Below are 18,156 nucleotides of genomic sequence, written 5' to 3' on the forward strand. Positions count from 1 at the left end.
GGCTCATTTAAATTCACTAGTTACCTGGGGATGGGGGAGGCCGAGCCAGAATGACTTCTTTATCCTGCAGACTCTGGAAAGCCCGGCCCCTTGTGATCCATTGCAAAGCGAAAGTCACCTCATGTTTGGAAAACGGATCCGCTCCCAAGTTCAGTGGAGGGATGTGGCATGTAGGACGAATGACTCTCTTCCTTCTGATTTGGTCTGCACGGTGGGGCCTAGGGCTGGAGCTCTTTCTGTGCAGACCGCTGACTCCCTCTACCTTGGGTTCCATCGGCCTCACCCTGGGACACGGGCCTTGGCAGATTCTGGCCCTTCCTGGCCCTTAAGTCGCTGTCAGAAACCCCATCTCGTGTTCGGATGCCCCGAATAACTGTGGCTCGTACCTCTCTGGAAACATTGGAAATCTCTCCTCTACACATGGTCACCTAAAACCCCAGGAGCTCAAGACATACGTCCGCCATCCACCTCACTGCTTTAGGGAGAGAATGCTGAGAGTCTCTTGCCGAATCTCTCTTGACTTGAGTTCTTCATGGGTGTGTGGTTAAGACGTAGTGAGACCAGATGTATTAACTCAGGCCAGGTGCTGGTGTCTCACGCCTGTAATCCCAACACTTTGGGAGGTCGAGGCTGTAGGATCCCTTGAGAAATCACCTAACCATGGGGAGGTTGAGGCTGCAGTGAGTGAGCCATAATGGTGTCACTGCACTCCAGTCTGGATGAAAGATAGAGTGAGGCCCTGTCACAGGCAGGCAGGCAGGCAGGCAGACAGACAACAGCCGTATTATGTTCTTCTCAGGGTAGGAAGCAAAAATAACAGAATACAGTGCTTAATTTCTTTTTTTGGGGGGGGATGGAGTTTTACTCTTGGTGCCCATGCTGGAGTGCGATGACACCATCTCGGCTCACCGCAACCTCCACCTCCCGTGTTCAAGTGATTCTCCTGCCTCAGCCTCCTGAGTAGCTGGGATTACAGGCATGTGCCACCACACCCGGCTGATTTTGTATTGTTAGTAGAGACAGCATTTCTCCACGTGGGTCAGGCGGGTCTTGAACTGGCCACCTCATGTGATCTGCCCACCTCGGCCTCCCAAAGTGCCGGGATGACAGGTGTGAGCCATTGTGCCCAGCCAGCTACGTTTTCTTTTAAATTTTCAATTTTAATCTATTTATTATTATTATTATTATTATTATTATTTTGAGACGAAATCTCACTCTGTTGCCCAGACTGGAGTGCAGTGGCATGATGTCGGCTCACTGCAAGCTCTGCCTCCCGGGTCCACCCCATTCTCCTGTCTCAGCCTCCCAAGTAGCTGGGACTACAGGCGCCCGCCACCACGCCTGGCTAATTTTTTGTATTTTGAGTAGAGACGGGTTTTCACTGTGGTAGCCAGGATGGTCTCAATCTCCTGACTCCCGTGATCCGCCCACATCGGCCTCCCAAAGTGCTGGGATTACAGGTGTGAGTCACCTTGCCCGGCCTATTTATCTATTTATTAACTTTGAGTCCAGGTTCTGAAACCAGTTAGTTTTTGTATTTTTTTAGAGACGAGGTTTCACCATGTTGCCAAGGCTTGGATCGAGGGATCCACCTTCCCTCACCTCCCAAAGTGTGGAGATGACAGGCGTGAGCCTACCGCACCCGGCTCCCCCCTTCCCCCCGAGCTTATCACTCAGGTGCCCGAGGCCCAGCGGTGGTGTGTGTTTCCCATCCCCAGCGGCCCCTCCTCCGGTCACCGCCATGGTGTCCGCGAGTGGGTCCTGAGGGAGCTCGTTGGTGTGGCGGTCAAGGCGGTTGAGTGAGATGCACCCCTGCCATGCAGGGAAGGGCGCCGCCTGGTCTGGTGAATGCAGGTCCCATGCTTCCCTCTGGCGGGTTCACGCGGGGCGTGTTAACGATCGCGGTGGGCTGGGGCAGGTGATGCCTGTGCCGGCCGGCTGCTGAGGGGCTACCGTTCTGCCTTCCACAGGTTGTGTGTGGGTTTACTTGGAGGTGCTTTGCCTGGGAGATAGGAGGCGGGTGGACGGGGAGTCCTTACAGGATTGCACGCACATGCAGCGGAGAGGTCCCCAGCCCAGACCGCGAAGGCTCAAGGTTGCCCCACGCAGATTTTTCCTGGTACCGCAAGCCCCCTCCCTTCCCCAGGCATCCCTGAGCACCTCTGCGGGCCCGACGAGGGGCGACTGGCGGGTGGGTAGTGTGACCCACCCTCAGTGAGAAAGCCTTCTCTAGCGAACTGAGAGGTGTGCCTTTGGGGTACCGGATCCCCCAGCCTGCCGCCTCTCTCTGCGTTATGGTAGCACTGCCATGGCGACTCGCTTGCAGAGGACACTCCTCCGCTTCCCCGTCGATGGGGTGAGGGGGGAAGAGAGAGGGTTCCCCGGCCTCCGCGGTGGGGACCGAGGGCGGCTCATTGCCTACTGTGTGGCCCACGCCTCTTCCTTCTGAGTCGGTGCGCGAGCGGTGGCTGTGCCCGGCATTCCGTCCGGTGCGTGACCCGCTCCACTGCGAGCTGGCTCTTCGCCTGCTCCCCTGTGGAGCAGCGACCGTGCCGATGACCGCATTTGTGTGGCACGGGGTTGGGCCGCATGGCCATGGGAAGCATCCCAAGTAGGGGGCACGTCATTCTCCCAGAGCTTGACCGGGTTGGAGGATGGACGAGAAATGAGCAACGTGGCCCTGGCGTTGGGTTTGTGGCTGAGGTTGCTTTGGGGTCCCAATGGCAGGACCTGGGGCTCATGAGGCGGGTCTTGGTGAGTGCCGAGGGCCGTCTGGAATCCTAGGTTGGGAGCTGTGGGACATCCCTCGTGCCTGTGGTGGTGGGATCCCGTGGCCGTGTTTTCCTGGTGGCCCGGCCGTGCCTGAGGTTTCTCCCCGAGCCGCCCCTCTGCGGGCTCCCCGGTGCCCTTGCCCTCGCAGTCCCTGGCCTTGCCTGTCTGTGCCCCCTCCCTGCCCACTGATCCTTTCTCCCTGAACGGCTCACCAGCTTAGGCTGTGGTGGCCCCGTCTGGGACTAAACCCAGCTCCACCTTGTGGGGCGCTGCCACCCGCCACTGTTTGGCCTGTTGTCAATGTCTCTGGGCGCACGCCTTTGGGACCAGATCGGCGGCGCCCCGCATGGGCGTGCTGGGCACCTGGAGGGTTTGGGGTCGGCCTGCAGCACGCACGAGGAAGAGGGTTCCGGGGGCTGGACGCAATGGCGGTGGCGGTGGGGGAGCCGCGGGCCCACTGAAGGCCAGTCGGCCGCTCTAGGTGCTGCACTGTGCCACCTTCATGCTCGGAGGCCACTGGCAGTGAGATCCCGGGCACCGCGGTCCACCTCTCGTTTGCTGCCCAAACGTCGGGGCCATCCCGTGCCTGCCACATGCGAATGGCCGCCAGTCCCTCGCAGCTGCCGTGCACGGGTCGGGCGGTCTGCCTCCTCGCAAGTGGGCATGAAGGGTCGGGAGTGGTGATCCCGTGGAGGGGTGTTGTGTCGTGTGGGTGGATGGGATGTCCGGTTCGCCACCCCACCACCCCCTCCCACCGCCCCGCACTGTTCCCTCCCTCTCACACACCACGTCGTCCTCCCTGCCATGCCCATCCTCGCGACTGGGACTCTGGGCTCATCCTCGCGAGGCCCAGAGGGCGCTTTCTACCTACATGGTTGATCCTACCAGAATCATATGCTTGTCTCAAAGATTAAGCCATACATGTCTAAGTATGCAGGGCCAGTACAGTGAAACTGTTAATGGCTCATTAAATACGTTATGGTTCTTTTGGTTGCTTGCTCCTCTCCTACTTGGAAAACTGTAGTAATTCTAGAGCTAATACATGCTGAGGGGTGCTGACTCCCTTCACGGGGAAGATGTGTGCATTTGTCAGATCAAAACCAACTGTGTCAGCCCCTCTCCGGCCCCGGCCAGGAGGGTCGGGTGCCGATGGCTTTGTTGACTCTAGATAACCTCAGGCCAATCGCACGCCCCCAGTGGCAGCGATGACCCAGTTGAACGTTTGCCCTATCAACTTTTGATGGTAGTCCCTGTGCCTACCATGGTGACCACGGGTGACGGAGAATCAGGGTTCGATTCTGGAGAGGGAGCCTGAGAAACGGCTACCACATTCAAGGAAGGCAGCAGGCGCACAAATTACCCACTCCCCACCCGGGGATGTAGTGACGAAAAATAACAATACAGGACTCTTTCGAGGCACTGTAATTGGAATGAGTCCACTTTAAATCCTTTAATGAGGATCCATTGGAGGGCAAGTCTGGTGCCAGCAGCCGCGGTAATTCCAGCTCCAATAGCGTATATTAAAGTTGCTGCAGTTAAAAAGCTCGTAGTTGGATCTTGGAAGCGGGCGGGTGGGCGAGTCACGGCCTGTCCCCACCCCTTGCCTCTCGGCGCCCCCTCGATGCTCTTAGCTGAGTGTCCCGTGGCCCAAAGCGTTTACTTTCAAAAAGTTAGAGTTTTCAAAGCAGGCCCGAGCCGCCTGGATACCGCAGCTAGGAATGATAGAATAGGACAGCGGTTCTATTTTGTTAGTTTTTGGAACTGAGGCCATGATTAAGAGGGACGGCCGGGGGCATTCTTATTGCACCGCTAGAGGTGAAATTCTTGGACCGGCGCAGTTTGGACCAGAGCTAAAGCATTTGCCAAGAATGTTTTCATTAACCAAGAACGAAAGTCGGAGGTTCCAAGATGATCAGATAGCGTCGTAGTTCCTACCATAAATGATGCCGACTGGTGATGCAGCAGCATTATTTCCATGACCCGCTGGGCAACTTCCAAGGAATCATTCTTTGGGTTTTTGGGTTTCCGGGGGAGTATCATTGCAAAGCAGAAACTTAAAGGAATTGGTGGAAAGGCACCACCAGGAGAGGAGCCTGCAGCTTAATTTGACTCAACACGGGAAATATCACCTGGCCTGGACACGGACAGGTTTAACTGATAGCTCTTTCTCGATTCCATGGGTGGTGGTGCATGGCCTTAGTTGATGAAGTGATTTGTCTGGTAAATTCTGATAATGAACAAGACTGTGGAATGCTAACTAGTTGCATGACCCCCGAGCTGTCGGCATCCCCCAGCTTCTCAGACGGACAAGTGGTGTTCAGCCACCCGAGATTGAGCAATAACAGGTCTGTGATGCCCTTAGATGTCCGGGGCTGCATGTGCGCTACACTGACTGGCTCAGTGTGTGCCTACCCTATGTGGCAGACGCGGGTAACCTGTTGAACCCCATTGGTGATGGTGATCGGGGATTGCAATTTTTCCCCATGAACGAGGAATTCCCAGTAGGTGCGGGTCATAGGCTTGCATGAAGTCCCTGCCCTTTGTGCACACTGCTGGTAGCTACTACTGATTGAATGGTTTAGTGAGGCCCTCGGATTGGCCCCGCTGGATCAGCCCATTGCCCTGGCGGAGCACTGAGAAGACAGTTGAACTTGACTATCTAGAGGAAGTAAAAGTCGCAACAAAGTTTCCGTAGGTGAACTTGCAGAGGGATCTTTAATGGAGAAGAGTGAAACCGGGGAGGCACCACCACGTCTTTCTTCCTTGGCCGACCATGTTCCCCATGTGGTGCGTGTGTGGGCGGGGTCGTGCCCTTTATTGGTGGCACAGCCCTGCCTGCCCCAAGAGCTGGAGAACTAGGGAGGGAGAGGGGGGAAGAGAGAGACATTCGTGTGGGGACGAAACAATGTGTGCGTGTTGTGGGGTGGGCTGGATGGCACGCCGGCCTGATGAGCAGCATGGAGCAGTCCCCTGCCGTGGCCCCCACATGTGTGTCAGCGGGTGCGGGAGTGGTTCTTGGTGTCACGGCAGGGTAGGGGTCTCGGTGCCCTTCCTGCTGGGGCCATCGTCCTGCCCTGACACGCTGGCTCGGCCCCATCCCACCTGCTCCCGTCAGGGCCAGCCGGGTTCCCATCGCTGCCACTGCTGCCATCATCGCCTCTGCCACATCGCACCACGGGGCCCAGCCCAGCCCCCTGGCTCTCCCCAGTCTTCCTGCTAGGGCGTCTCGAGGGTAGGAGGCTGGACGCCTGTCACCCCTCCTCATCCTCCCCTGCCGTCCAGGTACCTAGCGTGTTCTGGTGTGGAGGTTTAAGGACCCCATGGGGGGGTCACCCATCCGCCTGTGGGTCGGGTGCGGTGGGTCTGCGGGGGAGTCCTTTCGGGAGGGGCTGGCCCCTCTCTCGCCTCATCAGCCAAATCCATTACCCCGGCCGGCTGGGGCCGCGCCACACTTGCGTGTTGCCACTGATGCTGGCTGGGGCTTTACCCGGCGGCTGTCATGCCATCGTGCGTGTGTCGCGTGTGTGGCGTGTGCCCCATGCTGTGGGGGCGGGAACTCCCAGTGCCCATGGGGTGGTGTCAGAATTCGCCCCCCTCTGTAGTTGGCATCCCCTCCCTGTGTTGTGAAATCTTCCGACCCCTCTCTGGAGTCTCGTCCCATTGCTGTCTGATCAGCCGGCCTGAGGTAATCCCTCTGGGGGACATGCTGTGCCAGGAGGGCCTCCCGTTGTTGGGAGCACCCTCGCCAAATTGACCATGTATGACTTTTAGAAGTGGATCACTAGGCTCCTGCGTCGATGAACAACGCAGCTAGCTGTGAGAATTAATTTGAATTGCCGGGAATAGGGTGGGGGAGCACGTCCCAGTGGCCGTGGTTTACCGCCCGCCACTGGTGGCAGCCTGGCGACATGCTGACCACCACCCCTCCTCCCCAACACCGCTCCGAGGCTACATCCTTCTCACCCGCCCGCCCCCCACCCGCCTGGCATGTGTCGTGGTGTGTCCAGGGCCAGAAGCCTGCCACTCGTTCAGTCTGGCAGGGCTTGTGACCATGGTCCCAGGGTTCGCTTGTCCCTGGTGGTGACCCGCTGGAAGCTGCAGTGTCATCCGCCATCATGCGCTCACCTCCAGCTCTCGGCCAGGTGGTTCCTGGGGCCCCGTCCGGAGCTTCGACATTGGGGCGGGGTGGTGCCACAGCGCCCTTGGACCCGGCCCCCACCACCATTTAGTACGTAGGCAATCCCATGTAACTTAGCAAAGCTAGCAAGTCCCTAGACTTGGCGCAGCCACTGTAGGGGTGGTCTCCCAGTAGCATCGTTAACATCAATTGTAATTGGTAGGCAGTCACTTAGTTTCACATTTTATTACACGAGTTATACAAATGTGTAAAAAAAATACAGTTTTAATAAAAGGGAGTAAAGGATAATATGAGTAATATTCACAATCTCTAGTTGGAAGAGGTAGTGTTTTCTCAGAAATGATGCATTCCTGGAGCAGGGTCATTTTGTGTTTGGTTTGTTAAACATCTATTTCCATTTTGACAAACCACTGGAAAAGCCCAGCTTCAAAAGAACTCTCCATGAGAATGATCACACAAAAGAACACTCATAACACAAATTCAAAACAAGGTTGGTCCGGGATTCACATTAAAGGCTCATTATCAAGTTTTCTTTGAAGAGATAAAGTACACAAAGTTACTTTTATGTGATGGAAAACAGAGAGAAAGAGTAAATGAAACAATAAATGTTAAGCAACAACAGTGAAAACCAAGCTGTGGAAAAAAATGAATGGAATTGTTTTGTTTGGTATTGATTTCCTATCCTGATATCAGAAAGTATGGGAAAGAACAAAGCACATTTTTTTGAGACAAATAGAACATAAAACAAATGAATGTTAAAGACTATTTTACAGTGGTAACAAAACTATCTGTGCCTTGTTTTTTCCCTTTAAAAATACGATTTTGTACAATTACATTTATACAATTATTGAAATAAAATTGTAAAGATGGAGAACAGACTACGGGGTTGCCAAGAGGAAGGGGTGGAGGAAAACGTGTCAGAGTGTCAGCAAAGATCACAAGTTGGAGCCTGGTGGTGAGGCTACAGTTCTGTATCTTGACTGTGGAAGTGGTAGTTACAGAGATCTACACCACATAAAAATGCACAGAACATATGCACACACATACAAAAATGAATGCATACAAAACGGTTGCGATCTGAGTAAGCTTTCTGAATTGTGCCTATGTCAGTTTCCAGGTTTTGATAATGCTCTATGCCTATGCGAGGTGTCACCATTGGAATTAGTGAAGAGTACCTAAGACATCCCTGTACCTTTTGCAACTTCCTGTGAATCTATAATTATTTCAAAAGAAACTTGAAAGTCATAGCAGACTTTCACTTCAAAGAGGAAAAAACCTGAAGATTAATGAAATTGTTGAAGAACATCAGATACTCAATAATCTGTATGAGAGCTGTATTCTGTCCACTCGCACCACAGCTGTCATTTAGCCTTTTCCTGACATGCCCTGGAGAACTTGAGCTCCTCTTGGATTGCCAAGGCTGATAGTGTTTATTTGTAACTAACTTTGCACTGGGCCCCCAAAAAATGAAAAGTGATTGAATAATCATTTATAATAACTAGAAATTTTACTTATAAAGAGACAATACTAGTAACAAATTTAAATATTTAGGGTAAAGAATAGGATCTTCATAAGACAATACTGGCAAAATTTAAAAAGAAAAAATAAGGAATCAGAAACATAAGTAGTTCAGTATTGTGGAACATTTCTGGATCTGAGAAGCAAAAGAACACAGATTGTATTGCGTTTCTGCTCCAAACCTGATGAATCACCTTAGGTGTGTTTTGTTTCTGTGCCAAAACTGCTGAATCACCTTAGGCAATGCATGCCCTTTCCCGGAGTCTGTTTTCTTTTCTACGAAATAAAGTGAGCTAGATCATCCCCAAGGTCCCCCAAATATTCACATTTTCGGCTCCACATGAACTTCAGTTGAATTGCTATTTTCAATGTGGATAATACATGTGGGCTGCACCACAAGTAGTGTGTCTAAATGCTCATGTTTGTCCTAAAAACTAATTATGAGTAGTTTGGAAATTCTGTTGTTGTAGAATCTGCAAAGGGATATTTGTGAGTGCTTTGAGGCCATGGTGAAAAAGGAAATACCTTCACATAAAAACTATAAAGAAGGTTTCTGAGAAACTGCTTTGTGATGTCTGCTTTCATCTCACAGAGTTAAACGTTTCATTCCTTTGATCAGTCTGGAAACTCTGTTCTTGTACAATCTGCAAAGTGATATTTGTGAGTGCTTTGAGGTCTGTGGTGAAAAAGGAAATACCTTCAGATAAAAACTAGACAGAAGCTTTCTGAGAAACTACTTTGTGACGTGTGCATTCATCTCACAGAGTTAAACCATTCTTTTGATTGAAAAGCTTGGAAATGGTGTCCTTATAGAATCTGTAGAGGGATATTTGTGAGCGCTTTGAGGCCTATGGTGAAAAAGGAAATATCTTAACATAAAAACTAGAAAGAAGGTTTATGAGAAACTGCTTTGTGATGTATGCATTCATCTCACAGAGGTAAATGTTTCTTTTCATTGAGCAGATTGGAAACTCTGTTCTTGTAGGATCCGCAAAGGGATATTTATGAGCAGTTTGAGGCCTATGGTGAAAAAGGAAATATCACCACATAAAAACTTGACAGAATTTTCTGAGAAACTTCTGGTTATGAGTGCATTCATCTCACACAGTTGAAATATTCTTCAGATTGAGCAGTTTGGAGACAGTATTTTTGTAGAATTGGCAAAGGGATATTTCTGAGCACTTGGAGGCCAATGGTGAAAAAGGAAATATCTTCACATAAAAACTAGACAGAAGCTTTCTGAGAAACTTTTTTGTGATGTGTGCATTCATCTCAGAATGGAACCATTCTTTTGATTGAGTAGTTTGGTAACAGTCTTTTTGTAGAATGTGAAAAGGATATTTGTGAGCGCTTTGAGGCATATGGTGAAAAAGGAAATAGCTTCACATAAAAACTAGAAAGGAGATTTCTGAGAAACTGCTTTGTGATGTGTGAATTCATCTCACAGAGTTGAACCTTTCTATTGATTGAGCATTTTGGAAGCAGTCTTTTTGAAGAATCTGCAAAGGGATATTTTTGAACACTTTGAGGTCTACCGTGAAAAAGGGAATATCTTCACATGAAAACTAGACAGAAGCTTTCTGAGACACATCTGTGTGCTGTGTGCACTCATCTCACAGAGTTGAACCATTCCTTTGATTGAGCAGTTTGGAAACCGTCTTTTTGTAGAATATGCAAATGGATATTTGTAGTGCTTTGAGGTCTATGGTGAAAAAGGAAATATCTTCACATAAAAACCAGACAGAAGGTTTCTGAGAAACTGCTCTGCAATGTGGGCATTCATCTCACAGAGGCAAACGTTTCCTTTCATTTAGCAGATTGGAAACTCTTTTCTTTTAGAATCTGCAAAGGGGTATTTTTGAGCAGTTTGAGGCTTATGGTGAAAAAGGAAATATCATTGCATAAAAACTTGACAGAAGTTTCTGAGAAACTTCCTGGCTACGTGTGCATTCATCTCACAGAGTTGAACCATTCTTTTGATTGCACAGTTTGGAAACAGTCTTTTTGTACAATCTGCAAAGGGATATTTCTGAGCTGTTTGAGACCTAAGGTGAAAAAGAAATATCTTCCTATAAAAACTAGATAGAAGCATTCTTAGAAACTACTTTGTGATGTGTCCATTCATCTCACAGAGTTGAAACTTTGTTTGATTAAGCAGTTTGGTAACAGTATTATTGTAGCATCTGCAAAGGTATATTTGTGGTCCCTTTATGGCCTATGGTGAAATAGGAAATATCTTCACATAAAAACTAAACAGTAGATTTCTGAGAAACTTCTCTGTGATGCATGCTTTCATTTCACAGAGTTGAACATTTCCTTTGATTGAGCATATTGGAAACAGTGTTTTTGTACAACCTGCAAATGGATATTTGGAATGCTTTGAGGCCTATGGTGGAAAAGGAAATATCTTCACATAAAAATTAGACGGAAGCATTCTGAGAAACTTCTTTGTGACATTTGCATTCACCTCACACAGTTGAACATTTGTTTGATTGAAGATTTGGAAACAGTCTTTTTGTAAAATCTAGAAAGGGATAATTGTGAACCCTTTGAGACCTATGGTGAAGTAGGAAATATCTTCATGGAAAAACTACACAGAAACATTCTGAGAAACTTTTTTGTGATGGGTGCATTCATCTCACAGAGTTGAAGCTTTCTTTTGCTAGAGCAGTTTGGAAACAGTCCTTTGTAGAATCCCCAAAGGGATAATTCTGAGCCCATTGAGGCCTTTAGTGATATAGGAAATATCTTCACATAAAAGCTAGACAGAAGCTTTCTGAGAAACTTCTTTTAAATGAGTGCTTTCGTACTCAAAGAGTTGAGGATTTCTTTTGACTGAGCCATTTGGAAACACTCTTTTTGCAGAATCTGCAAATGGATAATTGGAGCGCTTTGAGGCCTATGGTGAAAAAGGAAATATCTTCAGATAAACACTAAACAGAAGCTTTCTGAGAAACTTCTTTGTGATGCGTGCATTTATATCACAGAGCTGAAACTTTCTTTTGATTTAGCAATTTGTAAACAGTCTTTTGGTAGATTCTGCAAACGGATACTTGGAGCAGTTTGAGGCCTATGGTGAAAAAGGAAATATCTTCAAAGAAAACTAGAAAGATACATTCTGAGAAACTTCTTTGTGATGTGTGCTTTCACCTCACAGAGTTGAGATTTTCTTTTCATTGAGCAATTTGGAAACTGTCTTTTTGTAGAATCTGCAAATGGATATTTGGAGTGCTTTGAGGCTTATGGTAAAAAGGAAATATCTCACATAAACACTAGATAGAAACATTCTGAGAAACTTCTTTCTGTTGTGTCCATTCATCTCACAGAGTTGAACCTTTCTTTGGATTGAGCAGTTTGGAAACAATTTTTTTGTAGAATCTGCAAAAAATATTTGTGAGCCCTTTATGGCCCACGGTGAAACAGGAATTATCCTCACAGAAAAACTAGACAGGAGCTTTCTGACAAACTCCTTTGTGATGTGTGCTTTCAACTCACAGAGTTGTACCTTTCTTTTGATTGAGCAGTTTGGAAACAATCTTTTTGTGGAATCTGTAAATGGATATTTGGAGTGCTTTGAGGACTATGGTGAAAGGGAAATACCTTCACATAAAAACTAGACAGAAGCATACTGAGAAACATCTCTGTGATGTCTGCCTTCATCTCATAGAGGTGAACATTTCTTTGATTGAGCAGTTTGGAAACCGTCCTTTTGTAGAATCTGCAAACGGATATTTCTGAGCCCATTGAAGCCTAGGGTGAAAAAGAAATATCTTCACATAAAAACTAGACAGAAACATTCTGATAAACCTTTTTGTGATGTGTCTATTCATCTAACCGAGTTGAAACTTTCTTTGGATTGAGAAGTTTGGTAACAGTCTTTTTGTAGAATCTGCAAAAAATATTTTTTTGCCCTATATGGCCCACGATGAAATAGGAAATATCTTAACATAAAAACTAGACATAAGCTTTCTGAGAAAATTCTTTGTGATGTGTGCTTCCGTGTCATGAGTTGAACCTTTCTTTTGATTGAGCAGTTTGAAAACACTCTTTTTGTAGAATCTGCAAATGGGTATTTGGAACACTTTGAGGCCTATGGTGAAAAAGAAAATATCTTCACATAAAAACTGGACAGATGCATTCTGAGAAACTTCTTTGTGATGTGCGCATTCATCTCACAGAGTTGAATATTTCTTTGGATTCAGCTGTTTTCTAAACAGTCCTTTTGTAGAATCTGCAAAGAGATATTTCTGAGCCCATCGAGGCCTATGGTGAAAAGGGAAATATTTTCAAATAAAAAGAAATCAGAAGCTTTCTGAGAAACTTCTTTTTGATGTGTGTATTCATCTCACAGTGTTGAAACATCCTTTTGATTGAGCAGTTTGGAAACAGTCTTTTTGTAAAATCTGCAAAGGAATATTTCTGAGCCATTTGAGGCCTCAGGTGAAAAAAAAATATCTTCACATAAAAACTAGACAGAAGCATTCTGAGAAACTTCTTTCTGATGTGTGCATTCATTTCACAGAGTTGAACCTTTCTTTTGTTTGAGGAAACAGTCTTTCTTTAGAATATTCAAATGGATATTTTTGAGCTCTTCACAGCCTATGATGAAATAGGAAATACCTTGACATAAAAACTAGACAGAATCTTTCTGAGAAAATGCTTTGCAATGTGTGCTTTCATTTAACAGAGTTGAACTTTTCTTTTGATTGAGCAGTTTCAAAACAGTCTTTTTGTAGAATCCATAAATGGATATTTGCAGTGTTTTTAGGCCTATGGTGAAAAAGGAAATATCTTCACAAAAACACTAAAATGAAGCTTTCTGAGAACCTTCTTTGTGATGCCTGGATTCATATCACAGAGCAGAACCTTTCTTTTGATTGAGCAGATTTGAAACAGTCTTTTTGTACATTCTGCAAATGGATATTTCTGAGCCGTTTGATGCCTGTGGTGAAAAAGAATTATCTTCACATAAAAACTAGACAGAATCATTCTGAGAAACTTCTTCATGATGTGTGCATTCATCTCACAGAGTTGAACGTTTCTGTTCATGGAGCAGTTTGGAAACAGTCTTTTTGTAGTATCTGCAGAGGGATATTTGTGAATGGTTTAAGGACTATGGTGAAAAAGGAAATATCTTCAGATAAAAACTAGACAGAAGCATTCTGACAAACTTCTTTTTTATGTGTGCATTCATCTCACAGATATGAATCTTTCTTTTCATTGAGCAGTATGGAAACAGTCTTTTTGTTCAATCTGCAAAGGGATATTTCTGAGCAGTTTGAGGCCTATGGTGAAAAAGTAATATCTTCACATAAAAACTAGACAGAAGCATTCTGAGAAACTTCTTTTTTATGTGTGCATTCAGCTCACAAAGTTGAAACTTTCATTTCATTGAGCAGTTCAGAAACACGCTTTTTGTAGAATCTGAAAGGGATATTTCTGAGTCCATTGAGGCCTGTGGTGAAATAGGAAATATCCTTACATAAAAACTAGACAGAAGCTTTCTGAGAAACTTCTTTGTGATGTGTGCTTTCATCTCACAGAGTTGAACCTTTGTTTTGATAGAGCAGCTTGGAAACAGTCTTTTTGTGGGATCTGCAAATGGATGTTTGGAGTGCTTTGAGGCCTATGGTGAAAAGTAAATATCTTCACATTAAAACTAGACAGAAGCATTCTGAGAAACGTCTTTGTGATGCATGCATTCATCTCACGTTGTTGAGCCTATCTTTTGATTTAGCAGAATGGAAAAAGTCCTTTTGTTGTATCTGCAGAAGGATATTTGTGAGTGGTTTGAGGCCTATGGTGAAAAAGGAAATACCTTCACATAAAAACTAGACAGAAGCAATCTGGGAAACTTCTTTGTGATGTGTGCATTCAATTCACAGAGGTGAACCTTTCTTTAGATTGAGCAGTTTGGAAACTGTCCTTTTTTAGAATCTGCAAAGGGATATTTCTGAGCCCATTGAGGCCTAGGATGAAAAAGAAATATCTTCATATAAAAACTGGATAGATGCATTCTGAGAAACTTCTTTGTGATGTGTCCATTCATCTCACAGAGTTGAACCTTTCTCTGGATTGAGCAGTTTGGAAACAGTCTTTTTGAAGAATCTGCAAAAGATACCTGTGAGCCCTTTATGGCTTACAGTGAAATAGGAAATATCTTCACATAAAAACTAGACAGAAGCTTTCTGAGAAACTACTTTGTGATGTGTGCTTTCATCTCACAGAGTTGAACCTTTCTTTTGAATGAGCAGTTTGGAAACACTCTTTTTGTAGAGTCTGTAAATGGATATTTGGAGCACTATGAGGCCCATGGTGAAAAAGGAAATATCTTCACATAAAAACCAGACAGGAGCATTCTGAGAAACTTCTTTGTGATGGGTGCATTCATCTCACAGAGTTGAACATTTCTTTGGATGCAGCAGTTTGGAAACAGTCTTTTTGTAGTATCTGCAGAGGGATATTCATGAGTGGTTTATAGCCTATGGTTAAAAAGGATATATCTTCACAAAAAAACTCGACAGATCCGTTGTGAGAAACTTCTTTGAGATGCATGCATTCAACTCACAGAGTGGAAACTTTCTTTAGATTGGGCAGTTTTCTAAACAGTCCTTTTGTAGAATCTGCAAAGGGATATTTCTGAGCCCATTGAGGTCTATGGTGAAAAAGGATATATCTTCACATGAATGCTAAACAGAAGCTTTCTGAGAAACTTCTTTGTGATGTGTGCATTCATCTCAGTGTTGAAACTTTATTTTGGTTGAGCAGTTTGGAAACAGTCTTTTTGTACAAGCTGCAAAGTGATATTTCTGAGCCATTTGAGGCCTATGGTGAAAAAGAAATATCTTCACATAAAAACTAGACAAAAACATTCTGAGAAACTTCTTTGTGATGTGTGCATTCATCACACATATTTGAACCTCTCTTTTGATTGAGCAGTTTGGAAACAGTCTTTTTTTAGAATATGCAAAAGGATATTTGTGAGCCCTTTCTGACCTATGGTGAAATGGGGAATATCTTCAAATAAAAACTGGACAGAAGCTTTCTGAGAAACTTATTTGTGATGTGTGCCTTCATCTCACAGAGTTGAACTTTTCTTTTGATTGAGCAGGTTGCAAACAGTCTTTTTGTAGAATCTGCAAATGGATATTTGCAGCATTTTAAGTCTATGGTGAATGGGAAATATTTTCACATAAAAACTAGACAGAAGCATTCTGAGAAACTTCTTTGTGATGTGTGCATTCATGTCACAGGGTTGAAACTTTCCTTGGATTGAGCAGTTTGGAAAGAGTTGTTTTGTAGAATCTGCAAAGGGATATTTGTGAGCCCATTGAGGCCTATGGTGAAATAGGAAATGTCTTCACATGAAAACTAGACAGAAGCTTTCTGAAAATCTTCTTTGTGCTGTGTGCTTTCATCTCAAAGAGTTGAACCTCGCTTTTGATTGAGCAGTTTGGAAGCACTCATTTTGTAGAATCTGCAAATGGATATTTGGAGTGCTTTGAGACCTATGGTGAAAAAGGAAATATCTGCACATAAAAACTAGACAGAAACTTCTGGGAAACTTCCTTGTGATGCATGCTTTCATCTCAGATTTGGATCTTCCTTTTCATTGAGCAGTTTGGCAACAAGTCATTTTGTAGAGTCTCCAAAGGGATATTTGTGAGCAGTTTGAGGCCTATGGTGAGAAAGTAAATATCTTCACAAAATACCTAGACAGAAGCATCTTGAGAAAACTCTTTGTGATGTTTACATTCATCTCACTGAGTTGAAACTTTCTGTTCATTGAGCAGTGTGTGGAAACATACTTTTTGTGCAATCTGCAAAGGAATATTTGTTTGCAGTTTGAGACCAATGGTGAAAAAGTAATATCTTCACATAAAAACAAGACAGAAGCATTCTGAGAAACTAATTTTTTATGTGTGCATTCATCTCACAGAATTGAACCTTTCCTTTGATGAAGCAGTTTGGAAACAGTTTTTTGTACAATCTGAAAAGGGATATTTGTGATCTCTTTGAGGCCTAAGATGAAATAGGAAATATCTTCACATAAAAACTAGACAGAAACTTTATGAGAAACTTCTTTGTGATGTGGGCTTTCATCTCAAAGATTTGAACATTTATTTTGATTGAGCAGTTTGGAAAGACTCTTTTTCTAGTATCTGCAGAGGGCTATGAGTGGACTGAGGCCTATAGTGAAAAAGGAAATGGCTTCTCAAAAAAACTAGACAGAAGCATTCTGAGAGACTTCTATGTAATGTGTGCATTCATCTCACCAAGTTAAATCTTTCTTTTGATTGAGCTGTTTAGAAACACTCTTTTTTGTAGCATCTGCAGGGGTATACTTCTGAGCCCTTTGAGGTCTATTTTGAAATATGAAATATCTTCATATAAAAACTAGACAGAAGGTTTCTAAGAAATTTCTTTGTGATGTGTGCTTTCACCTCAGAGAGTTGAACCTTTCTTTTGATTGAGCAGATGGGAAACGCTCTTTTTGTAGAATACGCAAGTGGATATTTCGAGCGCTTTGAGGCCCATGGTGAAAAAGGAAATATCTTCACATAAAAACTAAACAGCAGTTTTCTGAGAAACTTCTTTGGGATGTGTGCATTCATCTCACACATTTGAACCATTCTTTTGATTGAGCAATTTGGAAACAGTCTTTTTGTAGAATCTGCAAATGGATATTTGGAGTGCTTTGAGGCCTATGGTGAAAAAGGAAACTTCTTCACATAAAACTAGACAAAAGCATTCTGAGAAACTTCTTTGTGATGTGTGCTTTCATCTCACCGAGTTTAACCTTTCTTTTCATTGAGCAGTTTGGAAACAGTCTTTTTGTAGAATCTGCAACAGGATATTTGTGAGCAGTTTGAGGCCTATGGTGAAAAAGGAAATACCCACGCATAAAAACCAGACAGAAGCTTTTTGAGAAACTTCTTTGTGATGTTTGCATTCATCTCCCATAGTTGAATGTTCCTTTTCATTAGCTGTTTGGAAACAGTCTTTGCACAATCTGTAAAAGGATATTTCTGAGTGGCTTGAGGCCTATGGTGAAAAGGAAATATCTTCACATAAAAATCAGAGAGAAGCATTCCGGGAAACTTCTCTGTGATGTGTGCATTCATCCCACAGGGTTGAAACTTTCATTTCATTCAGTAGTTCGGAAAGAGTCTTTTCATAGAATCTGCAAAAGGATATTTCTGAGCCCTTTGAGGCCTATGGTGAAATAGGAAATATCTTCACATAAAAACTAGACAGAAGATTTTTGAGAAACTTCTTTGTGATGCGTGCTTTCATCTCACAGAGTTGAACCTTTTTTTTGATTGAGCAGTTTGGAAACAGTCTTTTTGTAGAATCTGCAAAGGGATATTTCTGAGCCCTTTGAGTCCTATAGTGAAATAGAAAATATCTTCACATAATAACTAGACAGAAGCATTCTGAGAAACTTCTTTGTGATGTGTGCTTTCATTTCACAGAGTTGAACGTTTCCTTTGATTGAACAGTTTGGAAACACTCTTTGTAGAAATGGTAAAAGGATATTTGGAGTGCTTTGAGGCATAAGGTGAAAAAGGAAGTATCTGTACCTAAAAACTAGACAGAAACTTTCTGAGAAACGTCTTTGTGATGCGTGCTTTCATCTTACAGATTTGAATATTTCTTTTCATTGAGCAGTTTGGGAACAAGTCATTGTATAGAATCTGCAAAGGTATATTTTTGAGCCTTTTGAT

At 44.6% G+C, this 18,156-nt stretch overlaps 1 pseudogene; it reads right to left on the minus strand.

The window, feature by feature from the left end:
• Positions 1 to 218: 218 nt before the first annotated feature.
• Positions 219 to 3,584, minus strand: LOC112131953 (uncharacterized; annotated as a pseudogene).
• Positions 3,585 to 18,156: the final 14,572 nt, after the last annotated feature.

This window comes from Pongo abelii, chromosome 18, assembly GCF_028885655.2.
Source record: "Pongo abelii isolate AG06213 chromosome 18, NHGRI_mPonAbe1-v2.0_pri, whole genome shotgun sequence".
Classification (NCBI taxonomy): Eukaryota; Metazoa; Chordata; class Mammalia; order Primates; family Hominidae; genus Pongo; species Pongo abelii.